Here is a 16,080-nt window from a genome sequence, read left to right as displayed (position 1 = left end):
GGGGGTTAGGGACAACTGCTGAGTATGAAGTTTTGGGGGGTTATAAAAATGTTGTAGAGTTGATGTTGGTAATGGTGGCATAGCTCCATATACTAAACACTACCGAATTGTATTTTGAATATGTGTGTTGTATGGTATGTGAATTATATCCCAAGTTGTTATTTTAAAAAGATTAAATTATGAATAAAGTTTGCTTTTTAGTCAGGGAAAAAATTTCCATTTAGAGACATAAAAATAATAATTTGTGTGTTGAATTATGTATAGTTAATTCTCAGTAAATATCAGCTATTATTACATTACTATTATTTTCTCCAAAAGTACTAGTCTTCTAATTTTATATTCAAGGATATAGAAGGGCCCAGGAGCAAGGGAAAGGGGTGGACAGACATTGTGATATAATAATAGCTAATAATTATTTAGCTTTTATTATTTAATGACCACTGTATGAAGCACTTTACAGGGACTATCCCTTAGCTTTGTTTCCAATTTGACAGAAGAAGCTAACACGAGGGCACCTTGCGGGCTCAGTCAGAAAAGCATGTGGGTCGTGAATTCCAGCCATGTTGGGTGTAGAAATTACTTAAAAATAAAATCTTAAAAAAAAAGAAGAAGAAGAAACTAACACTTCAAGAATCTGTGTAATTACAAAGTGGTAGAGATGAGAAGTAAAATCCATGCTCTCTCTCAATCCTTGATTATCCAACAGCACATAGGAGCTCACGAGCTCTGTGCAAATGACTTCAGTTGCCACTTAGGGAAAAAAAATGGATTTTGAATTTTTAAGACAAATAAATAACCCAAACCACCTAAAATATGAGGAAATTAACTCAGGGAGAAGGGTATTAGATGGATGGTGAGAGGTAGTGGAACCTGCTCGTATACAGTACTAAAACAAATTAGTAAACCTGGTATTCTCAGTTAATGATGACTTAAAATAAAATTCAGAAGTGACCCATAATTGCTTACGTAAAAACCTTCCCCTGAAATAAAATTAAAATGTCTTCATCTCTGAAAAGGGCTTTCAAATATGATAAACAAGAGGAGTCTTGAAACAGGAGCCCTACAATTGTAGCAAGGAGGTATGTCAACCATTAAAAAAACAAAAAACAAAAAACAAAAAAACCACCTCTAAATGCCCAAGTTACAAATTCACATAGCAATCGTTCAATAATGGCTATCATGTCTGTTCTTGAAATACATCATTTGTCAAGCAAAGAGGGTCTTTCTCTGCCTCTCTGGCTCTGAACTACTGAAGCACTACAAAGTCTTAACTTGCGGGAAGAAACGTCAAGTGTGAACAGGTTTATGAGAAAAAGGAATTAAATGAGGTTGGACATGCTGCACAGTGAGTGGAACATAAAATGTAATAGAGAAAGGCTAATATGGGCATTCTCATGATTTGAAAGGAGACCTAATAGCAAAAAGGAAGAAAAATAACATTGCAGTGTTCATCACGCATAGTCTGTTGTGTTAAATGTGACAATATTGATCTTCTAAGTGAACAGGACAAAAAGACTGATGTCACTATAAGAAAAATTACCATTTCAATGAAAAACCATGCATTGTCTATAGGACAACATTCAGCTTTATGAGATTTGCTTTTATAGATGCTGTTATATAAATCTATAATTTGTAGATATCCAAGAGCATGGAAAAACATCCCTGTGTTTAGACATGCAAACTCTGCCTTGTCAAGCAGCAGTTCAGTTGACTTCCTTTTCCCACTGTGGAAGAAGTTCATTTTGTCTCCATTTATACATTCATTTTAATATTCCTGATCTATAAATGTTTCTGTTCCTTAGATTCTCTTTTGAACCCATGATAACATTTCTTGGCTTCCTCATTAAGAATTAAAAATATATCTAGCATACATTCATATTTATATCTGATGAGAATCTATTTATATCTGATGGGAGTCATAAGCTTTACCTTCTTTGAAAACTATCTTTTTTTTAAATTCAATTAATTAATATACAATGTATTATTTGTTTCAGGGGTACAGGTCTGTGATTCATCAGTCTTATATAATACCTAGTGCTCATTACAACACATACCCTCCCCAATGTCCATCACCCACTTACCCCATCCTTCTACCCCCCCTTCCCTCTAGCAACCCTCAGTTTGTTTTTTTATGGTCAAGAGTCTCTTATGGTTTGTCTTCCTCTCTGGTTTCATCTTGTTTCATTTTTTCCTCTTTTCCCCTATGATCCTCTGCCTTGTTTCTTAAATTCCACATAACAGTGAAATCATAATGAAAACTATCTCAACATTGATGTCACATAACCATACAAAACTATTATTGGTATAGATAAATCTACTTATTTTTTTCTTGTTCAAAACATTTCCTCTCCTCTCATCCTCTAAGATGTGTGTGTGTATGTATGTGTGTCTTGTGGAGGACAAAATGCATTAAGGAGATGATTTTATTAAGGTTTTTGCAGGATAGGGGAACATTCTTTAATAAGAAACAACTGAAGGAAAAGAAAGGGGCCTGTGGTTTTATGGCAGCTAGTAAATAATGGAATCATCAAGATGTTATTTACATAAAGTAAGAATAGACAAGTCTGTGTAGTTTAATGATTTTAGATACAAACCTTGGTAGAAAACTTGAAAGGAATTATTGTAATAATCAGGATGGGGAGGGGCCTGGGTGGCTCAGTTGTTAAGTGTCTGCCTTTAGCTCAGGTCATGGTCCCAGGGTCCTGGGATCGAACCCCGCATCCAGCTCCCTGGTCAGTGAGGAGCCTGGTTCTCCCTCTCCCTCTGCCTTCTCCCTTTGCTTGTGCTCTCTCTCTCTTTCTGTCAAATAAATAAATAAAATATTAAAAAAACAAAAGGGGGTCCCTTTAAGGATGAAGGAAGAGATGGAATTGGTTAATGATACATAGGTTGTTTCTAAGACACTGGCGGTGCTTATTTCTTAGGGTGATACTTCCTTCTTGTAATTAGTCTTCAGATTCTGTATATGTTTTTTTAAACCTCTATGAATAAGTCCCAACTTTAAAAAGTTAATTTCATTTTTAAACTATGCACTATTAATCATTCAGTACCAGGTATTGAATAGTCCATCACTTATTCAGTGATGTCACTTTTGTAATATATCTAGTATTTATATAATCGAAAGTAGATGCTAAATTCAAATGGTAAACTTGATAGCAGATGACTCTTTGGTACACATGTAGAACTACCCCAAATAAGTAAATATTTTACAATTAGCACTATGAAAAAATGACAAAAGACAGAAACAGTTGTTTCACAGAGGAAGAAAAATAAGTGCCCCCAAATAATATGTATGTAATGTAATTTTAATCTGATAAAATCCAACATTCTTTTCTTAAGAGACTATTTCTCTAGAGCAATTTTAAGTTGACAGAAAAAAATGGAGCAGAAAGTACAAACATTTCCGATGTTCCTCCTGCCCCCTCATGCACACCCTCCCCCATTACCAACCACTGGAGTAGTATAGTTGTTACAATTGATGACTCTGCATTGACACATCATAATAGCCTAAAGTCCATAGTTTACATGATGGCTCACTCTTGGTGTTGTATATTCTATGAGTCTGAGCAAACATAAAATGACATTTGTCCATCACTGTAATATCATACGGAGAATTTTCACTGCCATAAAAATCCTCGGTGTTTCCACCCCAAAACCCGAGGCAAACAAAGATTTTTTTACTGTCTCTATATTTTTTACTTTTTAGAATGTCATATATTTGGAATCATACAGTATGTAGACATTTCATATTGGCTTCTTTCACTTAGTATTAAGCATTTAAGTTGACTCCATATCTTTTCATGGCTCGATAGCTCATTTCTTTTTAGTGTTGAATAATATTTCAATGCCTGGGTGTACTGCAGTTTTATTTATCCATTTACCTACTGAAGGATATCTTGGTTGCTTCCAAGTTTTGACAATTATTAATAAGGCTGCTGTAAACATTCATGTTCAGTCTTTTGTGCAAACATATGTTTTTAACTCCTTTAGGTAAATATCATGAAATACAATTGCTAGAAATTATGATAAGAGTATGTTCAGTTTTGTAAGAAACCACCAAACTGACTTCCAAACTGACTATAGGACTTTGCATTCCCACCAGCAATGAATGATGATTCATTCCTATTGCTCCACATCTTCACTAGCATTTGGTGTCAGTGTTCCAGATTTTGGCCATTCTAATAGGTGTGTAATAGTATTTCATTTTTGTTCTAATTTATATTTTCCTGATGATATATGGAGTATATTTTTATATGCTTAATTGGCATCTTTATATCTTGTAACATTGAATCTTGATGAAAACTCTATCTTAGAATAGAAAGGAATATCTTTAATCTGATATGATGTATGTATTGAATCATATAGCAAATATAAAGCCAAAGATAAATGTTTAAGTCAGACCATAAAATAAAAGACAGAATAAAGATGTTGACTCTATTGAGTTACAAGCCTGTGGGACTTCTCAGATTCCCTTGACCCTCTTCTTCCCGCTTGGTTAATACACCTCCATTTTCAGACTTAGGAAAAATACCACATAGCCTTTGACATGGGATCTGGCTTCCAGAGCAGTCACCAGATTATATAAACCAGGAGTTCAATTATTAATGGATCTTGCCCAATGAAAAGTGGGTGGGGGGTGGCAGAAAGGAGCTAGATAAATTCTCCTCTCTCTCCTGGAGAAGATCCTGAAATGTTCTTGAACAGACCTACTTGCCAAGCTAACACATGTAAGGAACAATCTTCTAGGTCTCATTGTGGCTCACTATAATACATTATGTTTATTTATTATTATTATTTTGGGGGGTTAACATCTTACTTGCTTCATTTCCTTTTATTTGTCACTCTTCCTTTGTGGGCTTTAACCTTAAATAAGGAATACCCTTTCAAGTTTACTTTCTGCAGGACCTGAGCTAAAGTATCTCCTCTCTCAGCCTCTATTTAATATCATGTTGGAGACTCTAGTAAGCATACTCAGAATAGAAAAATATATATGTATATAAAGACTGGATTGTCTATAAAGCTATCATAATTTGCAGAAGACATGACTGCCTATGTAAAAAACACAAAAGAATCAAAGGATAAATCATTAGAATAAACAGAAGACTTTAAAAAGGTTACCTGTTAAAAGATCAATGTATAAAATTCAGTTGTGCTTCTCCATATCAGTAGTAAAAGATTAGAAAATGAAAGCTAAAAGACATAGTTTATAATAGTAATACAAGCATGTTTTCTTGAAATATGAATTTTTTTTCTGAGTAAGTAATGTATGTAATACAATACATACATTTGCAAACTGCCACACTGTGGCACCATTTTGGAAGGGCTCCTGCTAAGGGCGTGTTGGAGGGGGCATGTCAGCAGAAGACCATGGCATTGGGTATGTTCTTAACAAGCTAGGTAGGAAGTATTTGTACTGGTTCCTGAATGTGTCCCTATATCTAGTTTGATGGGGGTTGGGAGGGTTGTCAGGGAGGTAGGTGGGGGAAGGAAATGGGCTTGCTAGCTCTTTTGTTCTTGGCGAATTTTCCTAAAGATCCCTGACCCTCCAGTACAGTCTCTAAGATTAATAAACAAATTTCCCTCCCATATACACCAGGCATTTTTGGAACTCCTGCTTTTATGCTGTATCTCAGCAAAGCTGTCTCATAAGGAAATTCATTTCCCATTGCCCTCTAGTTCTCACAGAGTCTGCTGATTTTTCAGGTTCTAGGTATTAAGCCCCACTGACTGTAAGAACTAAGAAGTTAAGCCCCATCTGATTTTCAAAGGCAAATATAATGGGGATTCATCTTCCCAGTGCAGATTCCCATACCTGGGGTGCTTTGGGTGCCTGGGGTGGGGTCTTTTCCTCTCCCTTCTCCATGCCTGCGATGTTCTTCCCATAGACAGTCCCATCGGTCAGTTTGTCTCCTGACTGCATCTCTTTTCAGTGTGGGATTCCTCTACATTTAGCTGTGGAGAGTCTGTTCTGCCAGTCTTTGGGTCATTTTCTGTGTCATTTGCACTGATGTGGGTGTTATCTAGGTGTTATCAGTAGGAAGAAGTGAGCTTAGAATCCTCCTACTCTGCTATTTCCCCCAGAAATCTATTCCATACAATTCTATCCCAAGATATTTTCTTTAAAAACATTCTTGTATTTGTATAAACGGGAAGTCTGTGCAATATACGGTATCTAAGGCACATGAAGTAGGGCAAAGATCTCTATTTATCCAAGTTTAAGGGCAGGAATAAATTCCATGATCATCAACCACATTTTGATCATTTATACCATTACCTGATCAGTTGATCAATCACTATTGATACCGGTCTATTACTTTTTTTCTAGACCTGATGGTTTCCTCTTAGTCTTGATAATACTTTCAGGAGTTGAGATCCTATGGTTGGCTCCAATTCTCAGGACTTGTGTCCTAATGCCTGTTGATAGATGTTTCTTGCACTGAAATTACTATATCTCACTGGTCTTGAAATTTCTGTAGCCTCTCTCCACCAGCCTATAAAGATGCTTGGAACTTTCTTAATATTGTATCAATTATAATGCCTGCTTCCCGAGTGTTGCCTGTCTTCATATTCTCTATAGTGTTCTGCTTTTCAAGTGGAATTGGAACCCCATTCCTGTGATTCTATTTCCAGATTTCATTCTGTCTCAGTCTGCCACATCCCACTAAAGGTATTCAAAATATGCAGGTTTACCTAATAAATTGAACATATTTGGTCTAACAGCACATCCATCTTAAGACAGAATACAATTTACCTTCCATGTATCTACTTCATATTTGCATAAAGTTTTAACATGCATTAGTTTTTAGTTGGTAAAAATGAGCCTCGTTATATTATTCAGACTGTATTTTGTTACAGGACTCCTCAAGGGCATTATTGTAATCAGTTAAGAGTAAACCTAACCAGGTCTTCTATAAATAAATTCTAATTCCTTTTTATTATAAGGTAACATTTTAGCAGTGTAGTAATTCTTGTTCTCAAAGTTCAAAACATAATGCTTAATTTCTCAAATATTACAAATACTTAAACAAATGGTCTAACATAAAAGGTTTTGTTCCAGGAGACGTGATTCTTTTTTTCTAACTCTCTTAGTTGATTGGAATATGATTAGATTGGATGGAATATAAAACTACTAAATTTACAAAACTGGTGACTTGCTGAAAATCTCAAGTGTGTGTGTGTGTGTGTGTGTATGCACAGAAAGACAGAAAGGAAAAGACGTTGACAAATAAGAATCTAGCATGAAGACTTATTGTAATTTTGTGTGTTAGTTGCATTGGTGGGGTTGAGTCCAAAATGAAAGATAGTGCCTAGGCTAGCACTCTTTATGATCTTATGAATGGACTCTATGTTTTTCTGTGGCTTTAATTATATAATCCATTCTTACATTTTAATATACCTCTTAAAACGCATGATCATGAATAAAAATGCTTTCCCTAACTTAATCATAACTTTCCATGGTTCATTAAATCTAAAATAATATAAATAATATGCTGCTATAACTTTTAAGTTGGAAATAGTAAATTATTTTGTTATCTTATACTGTAATAAAAATAATTACTTTTTAATATTCCTTCTCTAATACATACAAATAATCACTTATATAATTAAAATTATGTCTAAATGTTTTAAACAATATATTAACAAGTAGTAAAGAGTTAAAATATGGCCAAATGACATAAGTTACAATAATTATTTCACAGAAATTATATGTGTCTTCAGTAGAAAATCAGAATAAACCTACCAGAGCATATTGACTGCGATGGCTATTAAACATTTTCACACTTGGATTCAAATACTTCATCATAGTTGAGCTTAGACAGAAAAAATAGGTACCAGGTATATTTTAAACATGAATTTTAAAGGTAATATCAGAAATTTTGAGATTCTGCAATTAAATACCGGTCTAATCTAGATTTCACTTCATTGCTAGAGTCATTAGTGAATATAGCTGGTAATACAGTAAACTCCTTTTGGGTTCTAATAAATTAATAATAAATGATGATAATAATAAGTAACATTCATTCAGGGTGTACTATGTCCCAGAAATTGTGCTAAGTGCATGTTCTCATAATTGTCATAGTACCATTTTATAATTGGGATTGTTTTGAAGTTTAGGCAGCTAAGCCTTCAAAAGTTTTAATAAATTGCTCAAGGTGAAAGGGAAGGTAGAGAGAAGAACCAGGATCCAAACAAAAGTATATATTCCAAAACATTTGCTTTTCTTGACAACGACACCAAACTAATCTTCAATGTTTTCCTGATTTTAATCATTTCTATATTAGCTAGAGCTTGCTCAGGGAAGCAGAAGCACTAAGAGGAACAGAATAAGAAATGTATTATAGGTATTAGACTTTGCAGGATAAAAGGAATGGGTGGGAAAATAGTTCTGAAGGAGGCAGTGGGTGATCAGATAAAACTCAGCAAAGTCACCAACCAATGGCAATGAAGAAATTTACTGAAGGCTGTTGTCTCTTTCCTTGTGGTGGGCCTGAAGTCATAATAAGCCAGAAAGTTGAACATTTGGGGGAAAAATCAAAATGCAGAGTGAAGAGAAGTATGAATAGTTACTAAAAGGAAAGAAATAATAAATGTTGGATTGGAAATAAATGAAAGAGATACTAAAAACCCCATAGCAAAGTTCAAAGAAACCAAGAGATGATTCTTCAAAAAGATAAAATTGGTAAATCTTTAGCCAGATTCATCAGGAAAAGAGAGAGAGGACTAAATCAATAAAATCAGAAATGAAAGGGGAGAGGTAATAGCCAACACCATAGAAAAATAAAGGATTATAAAAGACTCTTATGAAAATAAGTATACATATTGGACAACCTAGAAGCAAGAGAGAAGTATGGATAACCTCGATCCCACAGGACAATGGAAGCAATGAGGACAAACTGAATCCTACAAGGACAATCTGGAATCCAGGTCTGTCAGTGCATCAAACTCTAACAATGTGACTGAACAAAAGCCTGTGCCCTTCAGCACAGCTGTATACGTGCCCGGTCTGGGTGTCAGAGAAAGTAAAAAACAAGATCTAGCAGAAACAAAAGGGGCTGATATTAGGTTGTGCCATCCTTCAATGAGGTGAGTCTGCAAATCAATCTCAACATTAATGACCTGCAGTGATGCCTGGGGCACTGCACCAACTTTGTGATTATAATTGTTGTTGCTTCACTTCTGCCTTTCAGATTCCATGCAAATTTCCCTTACGATCAAGCACCCTATGAAGGAAGGAATTCTGGGAAACAGTTTCAGCTTATGTGAGATAATGCAGTAAAAAGCCATCATGTTGCACACAGTATTTTAGATCCAAATTTTGGAAGTAGGCAATGCAATGAGAAAGACTGTGATATTTATAGAGTCTGTACATATTAATATGATTGGAAGGTGAAGTTACCACAGTATTTTTCAAGGCACATAGACCAGATCAAAAAATGTCACAAGACTTCCACTTAAGTAAGGAAGACTGTCCTTTAAGTGACTCTCCCACTAAAATATAACTAGATTCTGCCAATATTCTTACCTTTAACTACATTCCTCAGTTCAGTAGAAAATAAAGAAGTCTCCATGGACCAAAAACAGAAGCAAACAAATAACAGCAAGTTGAAATTGGAGCAGAGAACTGTGAATGGTTAGCACATGCAAAGGGAGTATATTTTCCAGAAACACAAAACAGTGTATAAGCCTTACAGAATTAAGGGCACAGCAAACACAGAAATTTCAGCCAGAAAACTCTATGTTCTTGATTCCTCATGACAAGAGAAATTGCTTTCAGGATAGTAACATCTCAACAGGCAAAACCCATTATAAATTCTCTCTGGTAGAAAAAATACCCAACATATGCTTTTGTATCCCACAAAATAATTCAAGCAAAATATAGTTCAACAATAAAAATAAATGTTAAAAAATGAAAAAGGACATAAGCCACAATGAAATAGGAATGAAAGCAAAACCATAAATAATAAATAATAAATTTAGATCTACCCATGATCTCAGATCCTGTGAAATTATTAATTATAAAATATAAAGTAATAATATATAAAAATCATGAGGAAATTATGAAATAAAGAAAAAGACCAATGAAGGGCATGTGGGTGGCTCAGCTGGTTAAGCATCCAGTTCTTGGATTTGGCTCAAGTCATGATCTCAGGGTCGAGGGATCAAGCCCCACATCCGGCTCTGCATTTGGCATGGAGCCTGTTTGAGATTCTCTCTCTCCCTTTGTCCCTCCCCTGCCTTTCTCTCTCTCTCTCTCTCTCTCTCAGAAAGAAAGAAAGAAAGAGCAAAGGCAATAAAAAAAGCAATTCTTTAAAGAAGAAACTAAATATAGGTTCTGAAAATAAAAATGCAATTGTAGAAATTAAAATCTCCGTGGGTGGGTTAAATAAACCAAACTCAGCTAAAGAAACAATAATGAACAGGAAAATAGATATGCAGAAACTATTCAAATGTCATGCAAAGAAACAGATATGGAAACGTGAAAAGAAGGTTAAGAGACATGGGGGATACAAGGAGATCTACCATATATTTAATCTGAGTTCCAGAAAAAGAGAATAGAAGTTAGAAATTAGAATAGAAATAGAATATAGAAAAATATAGAATATAGAAAAATAGAAATTAGAACAACAATATCAGCAGAAATTATAGATGAAAAATTTCCAGATTTGACAAAAGAGCAGAATCTCTACAATCACCAATATAGAAAGATAATCCCAGCAACCAGGATTATATAACAAAGAAGAGATAAGCACAGCCCTGAGACAGTGGTAACAGAAGACAAGGGATGCACTGACATCTGTACCTGATGCTCATTTAGGTCTGAAAACTCCCAAGTGGCTGTAAGCTGGTGGTGGGAAGTGAGCCCCAGTGCTGGGTGGAAGGATGCTGCCCCCTCTTTGATGACTCTTTCTGCATACTGCAGTCCATGACGATTTAGTAGAGGATGGCCCACGAGTGGTATTCATGGTGGATTTGGGACATCCATATGTTGCAGCAGCCAAACAGCAGGCCCTGGATTTCATCTCTGCTCCAGGATGATGGGAAACATTTCCATTGTAAAGTCAGTAAGAGTGGCACAGAATCAGCTTGGGCAGACTGGTAAGCCCCAGCCCCACCTGTGTTATGATTCTATGCTCAGAAACTTGACTCAATGGAGAGGTCTTATTTGGGATTTTTATATGAGTGTTTTTATTTGAGTGTGGCTTTCCTTTGGTTATTGGTTTCTGTAAATGGAAAATTTTCAACTTCTATTTCTTTAGCTATTTTTTTCTTCCAATCATTTGTTTCTGCATTTCTTCCTGCCTAATAGTGCATTATTTTGCTCTATTGTGACAAGAGCATTGGTGCCTCTGTAATCTATGTCACGCTGCTACTTGGAATTTTCAGTTCTCTGAAGAGTAGCCAAATGGCTAAAAATAAAAATAAAAATTAAGAATACCACAAAATAAACAAGAAGTCAGAATATTTCCATAATCACTAAATAAATTAAATCAGCAGTTAAAATCTTCTCCCAACACACAGAAAACAACAATCATCAGGGGCAAATCATTACAAAGGATTTCTAATAAACCTTCGAGGAAAATGATTTCAGTATCCTAAGTCTCTTCTAAAATAGAAAAGAGAGAATCATATTAACCTCTATATATATGAGACAAGACTATCCTTGAAACCAATATGATAATAATAGTAAATAATAAATAAGTAAATATATATATTTATATATATTATATATAATACATATATTATATATAATTATTTATTATATACATAATAAATAAATAATAAATAAGTAAAGAATAGTAAAATGACAAACATTTCAACCAAGCATAAAAAAATTAGATTTATTCCAAGAATGCAAAGGAGCTTATCATGACAAAAAAAAATTAACGCATATCACTTATTTATTTTTTTTTTTTTGTAAAGAGAGAGCACACAAATGGGGAGGTGGGGGATGCAGGGGGAAAGGAAGAAGCAAATATCCTGCTGAGCAGGAAGCTTGATGTTGGACTCAAAATCACAGGACCTTGGGATCATGACCTGAACTAAAGGCAGACACTTAACCAATTGAGGCACCCAGGTGTTGAATATCTGAATGTATCATTCAGATATTACTATAGATTACTATAGATTATTATAGATTACTATAGAAAAACTTAATGTCATAAGATACACAAAGACTTTCCATATATTCAACTTCTAGATTTTGAAAGAAGAAAACAAATTTAAAAAACAAACTTTTGCCAAAAAGAATGTTGGTGAAGCTTTCATTAGTCTGTAAAGAGTAACAGTTAAATAAACAGGGAATATCATCCTTACACATTGAGAAATTAGAGGCAGTTCTTTGAAATTCAGGATTAATGTAAGAATATTGTTTGCTCCAAGAAGACATCCAAATGGCCAACAGACACATGAAAAAGTGCTCCACATCACTTGGCATAGGGAAATACAAATCAAAACCACAATGAGATACTACCTCACACCAATCAGAATGACTAAAATTAATGAGTGAGGAAATGGCAGATGCTGGCGAGGATGTGGAGAAAGGGGAACCCTCCTACACTGTTGGTGGGAATGCAAGCTGGTGCAGCCACTCTGGAAAACAGTATGGACGTTCCTCAAAAAGTTGAAAATAGAGCTACCCTACGACTCAGCAATCGCACTACTCGGTATTTACCATAAATATACAAATGTAGTGATCCAAAGGGGCACGTGCTCCCGAATGTTTATAGCAGCAATATCCACAATAGCCAAACTATGGAAAGAACCTAGATGTCCATCAACAGATGAATGGATAATGAAGAGGTGGTACATATATACAATGGAATACTATGCAGCCATCAAAAGAAATGAAATCTTGCTGTTTGCAACAACATGTATGGAACTAGAGGGTATTCTGAGTGACATAAGTCAGATAAAGACAATTATCATATGATGTCCCTGACATGAGGAATTTGAGAGGCAAAGTGGGGGTTTTGGGTAGTAGGGAAGGGAAAAAAATAAGATGGAATTGGGACAGAAACATACTATAAGAGACTCTTAATCTCACAAAACAAGCTGAGGGTTGCCAGGAGAAGAAGGGTAGGGAGAGGGTGGTTGGGTTATGGACATTGGGGAGGGTGTATGTTATGGTGAGTGCTGGGAAGTGTGTAAGCCTGATGACATAAAGACCTGTACCCCTGGGGCTAATAATACATTATATGTTAATTTTTAAAAAGTTTAAAAAAAAGAATATTGTCTGCTCCTACTATTTCTGTTCACTTCATATTGAAGGTTTTAGTACAGTAATAATAAGAAATGTATTAAAATATAAATATTGGAAAGCAAGAGATAAAGTGACTAATACTAGCAGATGATGGGTCTATGTGAAATACGCAAGCAAATCAGGAAAAAGAGTTAATGAAAGTACACTTAAATTGTAATAAATAAGATGATTTCAATGGCAACAAAAAACATAAAGCATCTCAAAGCAAATCTAACAAAAGACATACAAAACAATAATGGATAAAATTATAAAAAAAATATTGTAAAACATTAAAGGAGACCTAATAAATTTAGAGATTTACTTCATAAACAGGAAGACTCATTGTCATAAAGATGTTATTTCTCATCAGATTACTCTGTAGAATTAATATAATTTCAATAAAAATCATATCAGGAATTTTGAAAGTGCAATTGAATGTGATGATTTCACAAGCTGTTTATCAAATTTATATGGAAGGAGAAAGTTCCAAGATTAGCCCTGACAAACTAAAGATAAAGAGCTGTAGGGACTTGCTTTATAATATAGTTCTCATAGTGACATGCCATCCTTTTGCCATATTTTATGAGTTAGAAGCAAGTCACAAGTCCCACATACTCAAGGAGAGTTTACATGGACATGAAACACCTGGGGGTAGGAATCAGGGCTACTATAAGGTCTGTCTGCCATAGGTTTGTCCATTCTGAATTGTGATAATAAAATTAAATATCCTTGAACTCTCCAAAATATAAATCAGAACAACCCCAATATTATTGAGTCTAATCCAATCTGAGTACCCTCTACATACCCCTCCTTACTCCTTCCCTGCCATGCTATGTCCCACCCATGAACCACTAGCTTTTATTTTTGTGCTTTAGCGTTCCCTTAGAAAACTAAATTTATCACATATTTCTTTGTAGTCGCAGAATATTTCCTCTAGTTTTGCTTGTTTTGAGACTTAAAAGAAGGCATTACACTGTTTAGAGTCTTCCTTTTTGCACTCAACATTTTATTTCTGAGACTTCTCTGTGTTGTTGGTTGTACCTGTAGGTTATGTATTTTCATATAGTGTCTCCCATTGTAAATATACCTCAGTTGATATAATCATTGTCCTCTTTATGGAAATTAATTTTGTTTCTTCTTCTGCCTTTTTTTATTATTATGGACAATGACATGAGGGCTCTTGCATATGTCTCTTGTTCTGTACAATCAGAATTTTCTAGCATAGATACCTGAAAGTGGTACTGCTGGATCTTAGAGCAAAAGCCTCTTCAAATGTATTGTGTAATTTCAAATGATTTTCTGAACTTGGAGTGTCTACAGACCTCAAACTCACTAAATCAGTAAGTATTGGTGGTATTTGCCACATATATTTGTTTTTAGCTGTAGTTAAGAATCACATTTCCAAAATTTAAGGTTTGCTATTAGATAAAGTAGGTTTGGACTTTACAGACTGTTATATGTCTTTCAATTATTTTCTAGTATCTTAAAGAACATGTGAAAATTACATTTTTATCAATAATCCAGTTTTGTCTCAAAACTAGCATGCAATCACAGAGTAGTATTGGTATATATTGAAGCACTTCATTGTACGTATAAGTCAAACCCCTACCAACTGGATGTAAAATTTGACTAGTGATGGGAATTTAATTTATGCTTATATTTAAAGTGCTTATACAGGGTAGAAAAGTAGAGGGACCACAGCTAAGTGGTAAAGAAGCTTTTTGGAAGTGGCATAGAAGTCTCTTTATGTTGAATGGGGTTTTACTTTGGTGAAATTTCAGTATCTTCTAAGTTTCGGTAATTCAGACATTTATTTACTAGAATGGTTTGTGGAATTCTTTTTCAGCAAAATGGTATATAACTGGTTTGACAGGAGCAACATTGAAGTGAATGTGAGTTTTTGTTTTCCAAGAAAAACTACCACCTGTGCTCCATTGAGGCCCTGTTGCGTTTTTTTTTTTTTATTTTTTTATTATTTATTTATTTATTTATTTGTCAGAGAGCACAAGCAGGCAAAGTGGCAGGCAGAGGCAGAGAGAGAAGCAGGCTCCCTACTGAGCAAGGAACCCAATGCGGGACTCGATCCCATGACCTGAGCCGAAGGCAGTGGCTTAACCGACTGAGCCACCCAGGCGTCCCCCTGTTGCTTTTTTAATAGCATGTTTCCTTAATGACACAAAAGCCTCGTCTATAACTTCTCACTTTTAATTATTAAAATTGTCACCTATCCTGTTCAAACCTTCTGTCTGTTCCTTCAGTGTAGCTTAGACTAGTAGTTTCAGCTTCTTAGAATAAGGAGAAGAAATCACCTGCTCTTATTCCTCTTTTTTCCTCCCTTATCCCTTGATACATATACTATTGAAAATGGTATGTGAGCATAGACAATATTTTCTATGTCAAATTACTCTGACAGAAAACAGGTTTCCTTTCAGCTGTCGCTGCCTCTCTTTTAATAGTGCTGATTACCTCCTGGTTCTCTATGTATCTGGGGTCCAAATGCTGATTCTCAGGGGGTCTTTTTAAAGTTATTTAGAGGGTACTGGAGTTCCTCTCCCTATTCAATCCCCTTGAGGCAAATCTGGCTAAGGCATGGCTTTTTTTTTCCTGGTGAAATTCCTCCAGACAGCTTCCTGCTGCTATGACTCCTTCCCGACAAGCAATGCTCTTAGGGAAGGGGGCATAGACTCATCAATGTCACTTAAACTTAAAGCACTAGGATGGCTCTACACCAAGGGAAATTTAAGTCATATCTTTACTATGCCAGAGACTGGGGATGAGGGCTGACCCCTGACACTCTTTATCTCAGTTCTGCCATCTTCTTCCTGTCCCCACTACGAGCA

This window comes from Lontra canadensis, unplaced genomic scaffold (assembly GCF_010015895.1).
Source record: "Lontra canadensis isolate GAN:19392208 unplaced genomic scaffold, GSC_riverotter_1.0 scaffold42, whole genome shotgun sequence".
Classification (NCBI taxonomy): Eukaryota; Metazoa; Chordata; class Mammalia; order Carnivora; family Mustelidae; genus Lontra; species Lontra canadensis.
Note: the sequence above shows the minus strand (reverse complement) of the source record.